We start from the raw sequence: 11,587 nt of genomic DNA, 5'->3' as shown, positions 1-11,587 counted from the left end.
AAGGAAATTGAACGGCGAACGGCGTGAATTTAAGTTATTTTATTGAGGGAAACTTTTTTTATGCGGTCCCTATCTACCGCACAAAAAAAGTTTTTTTCAAAATGTGTACCGAACACGATTTTTTAAAGCTGCTGGTGAAGTTTTGCACGATTTTTTATGCGATTTTTTTTTTGTGCGGTCCCTATCCCCCGCACAAAAAAAGGTTTGCCTATATCATTTACCATGGTGAACTGGCTCTATATCAGGGATGGCCGAACGGTAGTCCGCGGTCTTCCGGTCGCCCGCATAGGTATTTCTAGGCGCCCACCAACTGATCTAGGATAGTATCACCACCAAACGCAATGGATTGAATATCCTTACCTTTTGAAACCACTTTACCATTCAAAGCGCTGAATCTTCTACGATTGAGCTCTGGCGAATCTTGAAGAAAATGATGATTTTCATCACAAAATCATATTCAGCGTGGCTAACAATGGTCAACATGTAAAATATGCGTTATTGGTCAGAAGTAAACCCATGCTCTTCAAGAAACACCATTCCATTCACAAAAAAATTCTGTTTAGGGTGGTTTCTACGCCGTAGTAGCGATTAGGCCGTATTTCATCGTCGATGAGAACGACCGTCATGTTACCGTCAATGGAGAGCGCCATCGCGACATGTTGGAAAACTATTTATGACCAGATTGACCAGTTGCAACAAGACACTTACTACACATCGCACTTTACAATGAATCATTTTCTAAAGTGTTTAGTTGGAAGAGTAGATATTTCTTCATTAAAGTTTCCGTTTTCTATTGAGGCGCAGAAAGGATATTGTCAATAGTCCTTACAGTATCATTCATCGAAGCTTCAAATGGACTTGTTTCGGCCAAGATTGTGTAGCGAAATGGTTGCCAATTGCATTAGCCTTTTCGGCAGGTGTTATCAATCGTTCTAAATTATCAGTTTCATTCAGATTGTTAGCTATTTAATATAAAAACATCCAGTTGTTCGACCATAACTTGCAAAAATGCAAAAAATTGTCACTAGGAACAATTTTAACATTGTTTTCTCCAGGCATATCATTTGTTAAATGGCCAATTAAAAATGCTAGAGACATCCGGAAGCAAACACAATTTTTTTATTAATTTTCGAAACCTTTAAAAATTAATATAAACTAAATTTTAAGACAAAATTTCACCTTTGAATACTGCGAATGCGAGTTTCAATGAAGTATTGTTACTTTAATTTTAAAGCTATGATATGTATTGTGAATTAATTGTACATATTTCTTTCAATAAGTATATTCATGAATAGAGCAACTAGTGAAGGAGAAATTAGAAATTTCTATAAATAAATGATGGGCTCAATTATGTAATTCAAGTTGAACAGAACTTTGCTCGTTAGCTCTATGTTGCTGTTTGTGTCTATTGTTGCGAATTTCGCGTTGGATGTTGTCTCTGAGCTCTTATAAAGTTGCTGGCTTGTTGGCATAGACTAGTGACTTGAAATAGCCCCATAAAAATTAATTCAATGGTGTCGAATCGCATGAACGAGGCGGCCAATCGATAGGTTCATTTCTCGAAATAACACGTTCACCATACTTACTTTTCAATACATTCATTGTAAAGTGCGATGTGTAGCAAGTGTCACCATCTTGTTGCAACTGGTCAATCTGGTCAAAAATAGTTTTCCAACATGTCGCGATGGCGCTCTCCATTGACGGTAACATGACGGTCGTTCACACCGACGATGAAATACGGCCTAATCGCTACTTCGGCATAGAAATCACCCCAAACAGTATTTTTTTTTTGTGAATGGAATGGTGTTTCTTGAAGAGCATATGGGTTTACTTCTGACCAATAACGCATATTTTACATGTTGACCATTTAGCAATGGGGCTCACGCTGAAGATGATTTTGTGATGAAAATCATCATTTTCTTCAAGATTCGCCAGAGCTCAATCAATCAGTTTTTGAGTCAATTTGATCTTGTAAGAATGTAGCCCAAGATATTTTCGCAAAATACTCCACAATGAAGTTTGGGAGATGCCCAATTCTCAGTAACACCGTGTAATTGACTGATTTGGGTCATTTCGGATGGATTCTCTACTTGTGGCTGCGATATTTCGTTGCTTCGTGCGACAGCGAAAATGTAGACTCAAATTTGATCACTCAGCTATGCATAGCCTACCGGAAAATTGGAGTAAGCATTCACACGAAGACACAATACTGTCACGTCACTAATGGATGACCATTTACCTCTCGGTAATTGAGGAATATGATAATCATCTAAGGTGTATTTTTATGGAAAATAATTGCTTTGTATGTTCACAAATGACGAAATCCTAAAAAAATAACATGATGAAACTTTACAGAACATAAAGTAATACAATTTATTAGTATGACCTATGTTTTTCCTTTCATAAAACCTCTCACAGTCTCGGTCAAGAATTAATAATTTTGTTTTGAGGAAACTAAATTACATGACTATGACAAATAAAATGAAATTGAAGAAAAATATTTTCTGGAGTTTTTTCATTTAATTATATATATTTTTTACTTTAAAAAAAGTTAAAAAATTCAAAATTACAGAGACACGCACAGTCTGTGACACACGAATTATAATTTTGCGCGCGAGTACAGGAGGGTTAAAATTATGTTTTATTGTCTAGTACTACATTCATTTTGTAATGACTTTTTGATACAGTCAACGTTGGTAGACCGCGGCCTGATATTTGAACAATTAATCGCCTGTAACGCCAAAAAGCTTGACCACCCCTGCTCTATATCATGTGCGGACAGAGTGGACCATGTATCAATCACTTGTATATTGAATTTAAACAATTTTCGAGCGCCGAATTCAAACCAACAACACTTTTTCTTGGAGCTAATTGGTGCCTAGTTGAAATGTGCTTGAACCCGTGAGTGTAAAAAGTGCACATTCTGAGTATATTAAAAAATAAACTTGGTCCACTCTGACTAAACGGATCAGTGAAAAATGCTGGTCTTCAGTGTGAATGATCGCAAAATGTACTGTTTCAGAGTGCGATTTAGACTGTAGCGATGACAATGAACTCTGATTTTACGATTCTATTGACGAATACTGTCTAAGATGATTGAAAATGGGAAGTTTATGCTCTAACATGTTTGCCGTGCATTCATATTCATGCTATGCAGAGCTGGCAGAGCTATTATGCTGAACGCAACCAAATGTTTATGCAGTTCCAACCTCACAACCCTTCTCGCTCTAATTTTCGTAGCAAAAGTGTACACTTTGACTCACAACTGTAAATTGATTGAGAAATATTTCGAAATTGTTCAGTCATAGTGAACCAAATCTTAAAAAATCCTTCATTTGGTTCAGTCAGAGTGGACCATGTACGTATAAGCAGCCAAATATGTGCCTTTTTTGGCATGATACTTGATGTTTTTTACAATTATCGTATGTCAAAGTACTGCCAGAGTGTAGCTAATATTTCTGAGAACAATATTGAACGAAAAAATTGTTTTATTTAAAAAAAAAACTTTGCTTCCGAATTCAACAAGATTAACGCGCACAGTGCGTGTGGTAGAAATATACTGTTTTGCAGTTGTGTTTAATCTGCCTAATTGACTTCTGCGACAGACGAGGCGAGTTGTAACTTGGTTCTTCACCATTCGTCCAATTTTTGTGTTTTGTCGAAAATGCAAAAAACGAAAAACTTTTACGTATGCTGGAAACTTATTAAACCTTTGCGTCGTATCGATTCGAGAACAGGTTCATTAAGTGTGATTTTTTTTTCAAAGTGTAAACTGAGTGTAAGTATACGGTGAGTATGGTGGTGGTGCATGAGAATAGACATACAACCGGAATGGTAAAAAAGTTTTGGTTCCTGAGAGCAGACATACGACCGCAAAGGGTTAAACTATTTCAAAATAGTCTGCGCTGAACTTTTATCTTATTTAACAGCCTACCCAAGCTAGAACGTGCTATACTGTCTTTAAATATACATAAATATCAGATGTTCTAGGTCCCACAAAACATTTTGAAGTTCGGATCAATTGATCTACCATTCCAACCATGCAAAGCTCAATGTTCAATGTTCAAGAAATCTCAGTTACAAAGGTTCATAGAACCCGCGTGCTATGCTGGCATTGAGTTCACCTAAACATCCGATGTTAATAGACGAACTTCATGCTAACTCAACTGGCTATTGGTAGCAATATCTTATATTGCAGTAAAACGATGTGGATGTTTTTTTTTAATCTGTATTATAGTGACTTTCAACTCATTTGGCTGGTTCGTCACTTCTCAACGATGTGGATGTAAAGACATTGCCCATTTAAGCAATTTTGCATACCTGAAATCTTTGAAAGTGTTTTTTTTTTATTTTTTACAAAAAAAATATAACTCAAAAACTATAATATCTACAATATTTGGTCAAAGGATGAAATGACGGAGATTCTTTGAATTTTTTTAACAAAACACCACATTTTTTAAAGAATAATTATTTTGAAGACTTATTTTAAAGAAAAATTATTTTAAAAGTTGGAATTCATTTTTTCCAAAAAAAAAAGTCAGATTCTCAAAAATGTTATGTGAGTAGCCCTTACAGTTTTCAACAAGTTACTCGTACATTGGAAGATGGTCACTTTAACATGGAAATTTTTTTTCCAACAACAGCTTTTTCACGTTTCCTTTCAAAATTTTACTACTAATCCTAATTTTGTTTATAGTCAAAACAGCGATAATAATACGGTTTTGAGAAAAATGAATTTTAATTTTAAACTTAAAAATTTTTTTAAAAAGTCGTCTAATTCTTTTTCGATGATTTCAAGTATGCTTAACAAGTTGCTTAACACTAGAACTACCGACAATTTTTATATACCTCTTTCTCATTTTGACCGATATGTAGTTCTTCAGTTAAATGACCAATATTTTTACACCCACAACGTCTCACTGCTGTTTGAGATGGAGCTGCCAACTCTTAAGACGAGTTGGCATGAAATCCGTCTATAAATCTTCCAAATAATTCTAAAGTTCAAAAGGCCATATGGCCAATGTGCTCCATCGACTTTAATTGATATAAATATTACACCCGAGTAACCTTGCTTTCATTTGCATCAATGGGGGGAATATTAGTTCCTCATGATCGCTCAAGGGATTTTTAGTTTTAAATAACAGCAATGTTATGCACGGGGGTCTTCGTAGCCACTTGGTTACGCGTTCGGTTATTAAGCGATCGATCGTGAATTCAAACTCAGGGCCCTCAATTGACCATCTTTGTGTTGTTATAGAATAACTACGATCACGCAACCATCATCAGCGATGGAGATCGATCCACGGTGGAACAAAGATCGATTCATCCATACAACTGCTCTGCTCTGCAAGTAACATCTGGCTGTTCTATTAATAACGCAACACAACACAACACATTAACATGGTTTGTCCGATTCACTGATTTTGGTTTGTCCACATGATTACTTTGGCAACCGCGCTGCAGTTTATTTGTTTTGTTTTGTTGTCCATCGCCCGAAGCAGCAATAAAGTTTCTTTGGGTTGAGTGCCGTTCACCTTTAAAAAGCCCAAGAAAAGGAAATATTCTGAAGAAAGCCTAAATTATTAATGGATCAATATGATGACAGGAAACTCAAGCATTGAGAAATGAAACACCTACTTGAAAATTCGTTTTTTTTTCATTCAAAAATTAGTGATTTCTAAAACCGGTCAAACCATAATCAATTTTTGGATAAAACATGATCAGAGGTGGACAAACCATGGTCATAATCAGTGTTGCCGCGTTTTAATCTGTACCAGAGGGGTTAAAAATCTTTCTCATCTGTACTTTTTCTTCCAAAAATTTGTTCCATCGAAAATATTCGTTTTGGAGAAAAATCTATTTTATTAGCATGAAAAAAATACTCATTTATTCAATACAAACACTACATTTACATTTACAAGTTATTCGTGTGTTTGAGATGCTTATACATAGTTTCTCGGAATCTAAATTGCTAGATTGCGACACTGCGGCGTAAAAGTCGTCTTATACCTTAATGTTGCATTGTTCAAATGCAAGAAATTTCACGCGCGGAAAAAATCTGTACCAATCTGTACTTTTCGACAAAAATCTGTGCACTGTATCGTACAGAATCTGAACCAAAAATAACGAAAAAATCTGTACCTTTCCAGACAAATCTGTACGTGTGGCAACACTAGTCATAAATTCTCTTTGAAGAAAATCGTTGAAAAACATAACAAAATGAATAATTTGAACGCCTTATGGTATTATTAGCAACTAGAGACTTGGGGCTTTTCAACAAACCCAAACTCGTCTTGATTACATGTGTGAAGAAATAGATTTGCGTTTACTAGTTGGGTAAAAACACCCAAAATCGGACAATACAACATCATTTACCTTATCAACATGTAAGACAAGACATGACAACTGGCTTCTTACTCTTACTCTCCGACCAAGTGCGAGCAACAGCGATGCCGAACCACTCGATATGTCAAGTTTCCACATGAGGTAAAGTTTTTGAAGACTATTTTCTCTCGTCCTTAACATATGTTTTCGTATCATATATTCTATGTTATATCATGGAAACTAGTGTGAGAGTACATACCATGAGAACATTAAGTAGAAGTATATTTTCAAATATTATTGGCAACCTTCAGAATTGACCAATCAGCAGTTGGTCAGAAAACTGGTCCGAAAACGACTCCCTATTGTCTAGTCTTGGCTTGAATCAAGATGAACCAGTAAGCAAGCTGTTCCGTGTAACTAGTAAATGCAAATCGGTTTTTCTTCATGAAAAATCATACATAATCATGACATATAATCAACAAAGAGTTTAGGTTTGTTGAAAATCCCCAAGTCTCTTGTTGCTAATACTACCATAAGGCGTTAAAATTATTCAAAATTTCATGTTGTTTAACGATTTTCCTCAAAGAGAAATAATGATCATGGTTGGTCCACCTCTGATGATGGTTTGTCCAAAAAATTATCATGGTTTGTCCGGTTTCAGAAATCACCATTTTTAAATAAAACAATTGAATTTTTAAGCAGATGTTGCACGTCATAATTTAAGTTTTCTTCAGAATAATGCAAACACAGAGAAACTTTATTTCTGCTATGTGCGAAGAACACTCATAATCAGAACTGAGGTCATCGAAATGCATTTTACATGGTGAGGTATGTGAATCTGATACAAATGGTGTGCAAGCATGATGTTTACAATGTTTGTAAGTGTTATAACCCTTAAAAGGTCTGAATACGTGCTAAATAATCATCTGGTGATTGATTAAAAGTTAATTCAAATGAGGGGCGCATTGACACCCATAGAAGGTGAATTTTATAATCCTTTAAAGCATATGAATCCATCAAAATATACTATCAAACTACTGTAAATCATGAAAAAGATAATTTAATTGATATGTTTTGAAACATTCGAAAACCTGATTTGACACAGATGCGCTGAATTAGAGCATTCAAAAAAGTGGACAAACCATGATCATATTTTCGACTGGAAAACCAAAATCATTTACCTTATATCGATGGGGTTTTTTCCGCACGAAAATATATCTAGCAGGTTACTTTTCAGGGTTAGATTGAATAAACTCATATTTCCAAATTGAAAATCATGAGTGAAAATCAACTTTTTCTTATCAGATGTGTACTATATCCAATTGGCGATCTGACGTACAAATCTACACCTACACTCAAAATTGTTTTTTAGCTCATATTTTGTCATCCCGATTTATGACATTAAATGAGACATAACATAACAGAAAATGTCATGACTCACAAATACTGACAAGCATTTGTATAATATACATGGTACAGCAAAATAAGGTTAATACGAGCGAGCGAAACAAAAGACAAATAAGCTTTCCGCATACTTTGCCACATACACGGCCCAGACCGAGATAGATATTGTTCTCCTTCATGCGCTCCTTTTTTACTCTTAGAAAACACTTCCCAACTTCATTTCATAATCAGGTGCAATATAATCACGTATTTGCTGAACAACTGCTGAAGCATCATTAGCCATGTGGATAGCGTGGTCGTGTAAAATAGCTTTGCATTCCAGCCGGCCTTGGTTCAATCCCCATTGACGTCGTATGAACTTTTTTTTGGCACAATCCCAAATGAAAAGAGAAAAGAAAACAGAAAGAGATGTCTGCACGCATACATACAAACCATTTTTAAGCATTTAAAACAGCTCATTATTTGCGCATTTGACTCTCCAGCACACTAAACGGCATCATTTCTGCCAAAGATGAAATGTTTTCTGCCAACGCTAGGTTGGGTGTAGGCGGCGCTGCGGTGAAAGTGATGATGGTTTTAAATTTTGCAATGTGAATTTATAGAGAGTTGTAGTTCTTTCCATGAATTACAATGTTATAATCACAATAAATTATTTGAGTGCAACGAGTTTGGAAGAAATTTAATTCGTACCGTTTGTAAACGGTTTGCACTGTACCATGGAGACTAAAGCCCAAATTGTATGACATGTTGTTTCTTTCTCTTCCCGCCAGCGCCAGCAGCGAGTAAAATCTAAAAAAAAACATGCCTGTTCTATTCGCTGAATTGTTTACTTGTTTAATTGTCTTCACTGTTTGTGTTATAATCAAAATCAAAATTGCTGAATAAATTTCCTTGGTATTTTCTAATGGTATAGAGTATAAAATATATCACAATAATAATTTTGCGTAATATGCATTTGAAATCCCTTAATTTTTTGTTACTTTTTTAGTAGAGTGGCCCCGCTATATAGAAATCAAAGACGTAGTCCTACGCAGTGGCGTCGAGTGAAGCTTCCGCACCCGGGGCGGAACAAATTGACATATTACTATTAGGCTCGGAGCGGAGAGAAAAAAAAAGCCAACATTCAGATAAACGGTACTGGGAGTTACAACCAATTTTAAACCAAATTTAAATATTTCAAATTGTAATGTATCCAAAAAGGTTGGTGATTTACACATCTACGTTCAGAAGATTTAAAAGAGTTGAAATGCGCGCATTCAAAGTGCGTTCTAAACCATCACGAGTACAAGGACTTTTACGAGAAACTGCTGGCTAAATATGCTAAAAATGGTGAAACTTACGAAAAATCCGACGTCCAACAGACACCAAGATAGGAGAATTAGTTCACATGGATAAGTTCAAAGAAAATGATCGAAAAAGAGAGCAAATTTTGCATTCTTGAACCATTCGTGATCGGAATTGACCAAATTGGAAGTAACTTCTGGAGGTCATATGTGCAAATATCGCTGAAGGAAGCATAATTGCTCTATCCCGTAGGCACGGGTTGATTGTTTGTTCATACATTGCCAATATCACTGTGAACAAGCGAAAATATACTGTGAAAACATCATCTTTCCTCAAATCACAGCATCTGGCCACAGCTCTCGTCAAATATTTCCAAACTCCCGTAGAGATGAGCCTTCTTTTGGTTTGTTTCCAATGTTTCCACTCGCCCCCGCATCAACGCGGCGCAACCTTTCCGCGGTAAATGTCAAAGGTCGCGACAATGCTCAGCGTTGAAGGTACTCCTCCAACATGGTATATGTTATGATGCTTCCGCCGAAACGACTACCACATTGAGTTTATGTAACCGGTTGGCAACGATGCTTCGTATCGTTATTTAGGTCCAATAATTTGAAACCATGTTGTGTCTCGATTGCTTATATGGAGAAAGAAATTGCGCAAAATTTGCCATCTAAAAGAAATTGCAACCTATCCGACGGCGAGTTTTCGTTATTTTCTCTGCAAATCCTCCAATTGATCTTACGAAAATCGGGGTGTGTGTGTTTGTGTAAGTCCCAGTGGGCTGGGCCTGTTAGACTGGGGGTAAACCCAAGAGCATCACCTATTGAACGCGGAATTTTCTCGGTAACGCAGCTATTTACTTACTGGTTGATGCGTGGGCGGTTAACATTTTCCCCAGATGGAAGAAATAAATTTCGCTGCTGCAAATGGCCATGTGCGCACGGATACACCTTCAGGTACAAAGTCTGTAAAGCTTTTTGTCTTTCCTCGAACAACATCTGTTGAATCGCAATAGATGGCATGTGCCGCCAGCACAGTTCTTTCCCGGAACCGGCGATCAGTGATATGGGACGCTGAAAAGTTAAACTGCCAAAGTCAATGATCTTCCACTTGTGAAGTGATTAATTAGGTCGGCTATTTCCCGGAGCGATTGGTGAAAACACAGCAATGAATTGCATGCTGCTTTGAACATTATTATGAATGAATGGTAGCTTGGCTCCTCCTCTCAAAAAATGGAAACTTTCTTCCGAACTGTTGAATAAAAGTTAATTCAAATGAAAACCATTTCCATTCGCCAAATTATGCGAACAGCAGTCAGCCCAGGCATAATCATTCCAGAGCAACTTTTATATTATACGAGTGGGTTTTACTAATCAGGCAAAAATGTTGAATGGTGGTATCAACCTACGCTAAGTAAACGCTCGGCTCGCTGAAGTATTGAATAAACATTGATAGTCATTTTTTCTGTGAATAAGCGCTTTGCCAATGAAACTGATATCCCTATGGAATTGAACTAACCTTTCGACGAGTTCTTGCAGAATTTGAGGAAAACGAGAGACATATCCGAATCTTCCTTCTTCTTCTACTAAGTACAATCATAATGAGAATCTTTGTCTAATCAATCGATGTGATTCATGTAGTGTTGATACTGAAGCTTTCGCTTGCCGATATCGAGAACGCGACTACGAAGTTATTGCACAACATCATTCAATAACTCATAGCTTCGTATTAACGACCCCCAATTTGGCAAAAACATGGTTTAACGTGTGTTGATTCGTGTAAATTCTGACATATTTTGTTGTAAAATTGAAGGGCAAAAAGCAATTGCGATAATGTTTAGATCACGCACCTCAACCCCAAACCCCAACTTTATCGCATTATGCTAGTAGAAAATAACAATGGATAGCACATACTACCTTTCCTCATACCTCAGGGCCGAATCAACCTTATATTATTGAACATAAATTAGGTTTATTTCTACCCATTGTGTATGCATAGAGAGGTCTGTTGAATGTTTAAAAACTATATGTCCAGAAATCGAAAAGTCGAGCTGAACTGAACGTTTATAAGGTTCAGAAGATTTTAAATCTCGATGATAACTTTATGACTTTGTGGATGAAAACGTGTTCATACAAGTTGTATCTTGGATAGGTTCGGTAATATCGGGGCACTTTGAGAAAAAACTATATTTTCGGTTCTAAAAATTAAATAGGCCGAGTTTATATATAAACAATAAAATAACGATTGATTGAAGACAAATACCTCTTTACCTTTTACCTATCAACACAATTCGTGTGATTAACAAAACAAATCCTTTAGCAGAATATTAATTTTAAGGTTCGAAACATTTAGGGTCTTAACTAAATGAACGGCAAGTCATTGAACTTCGTTTCACGAGTTAGTGAAGCGTCGAAGAAAATGATGAAAACCCACAACATTTTTTAAATAAAAATGACGAATTTTTTCATCAAAAATTGAAGCACTTAAAAAAACTGAAATATTGATTTTTTTTAAGGATTTAGATCAGTACTACTCGAATTCGCATTTAAATATGTTTCTACGTCTTTTCTAGATA

This window comes from Toxorhynchites rutilus, chromosome 3, assembly GCF_029784135.1.
Source record: "Toxorhynchites rutilus septentrionalis strain SRP chromosome 3, ASM2978413v1, whole genome shotgun sequence".
Taxonomy (NCBI): domain Eukaryota; kingdom Metazoa; phylum Arthropoda; class Insecta; order Diptera; family Culicidae; genus Toxorhynchites; species Toxorhynchites rutilus.
The sequence above is the reverse complement of the archived record's forward strand: the minus strand, read 5'-3'. Positions refer to the sequence as shown.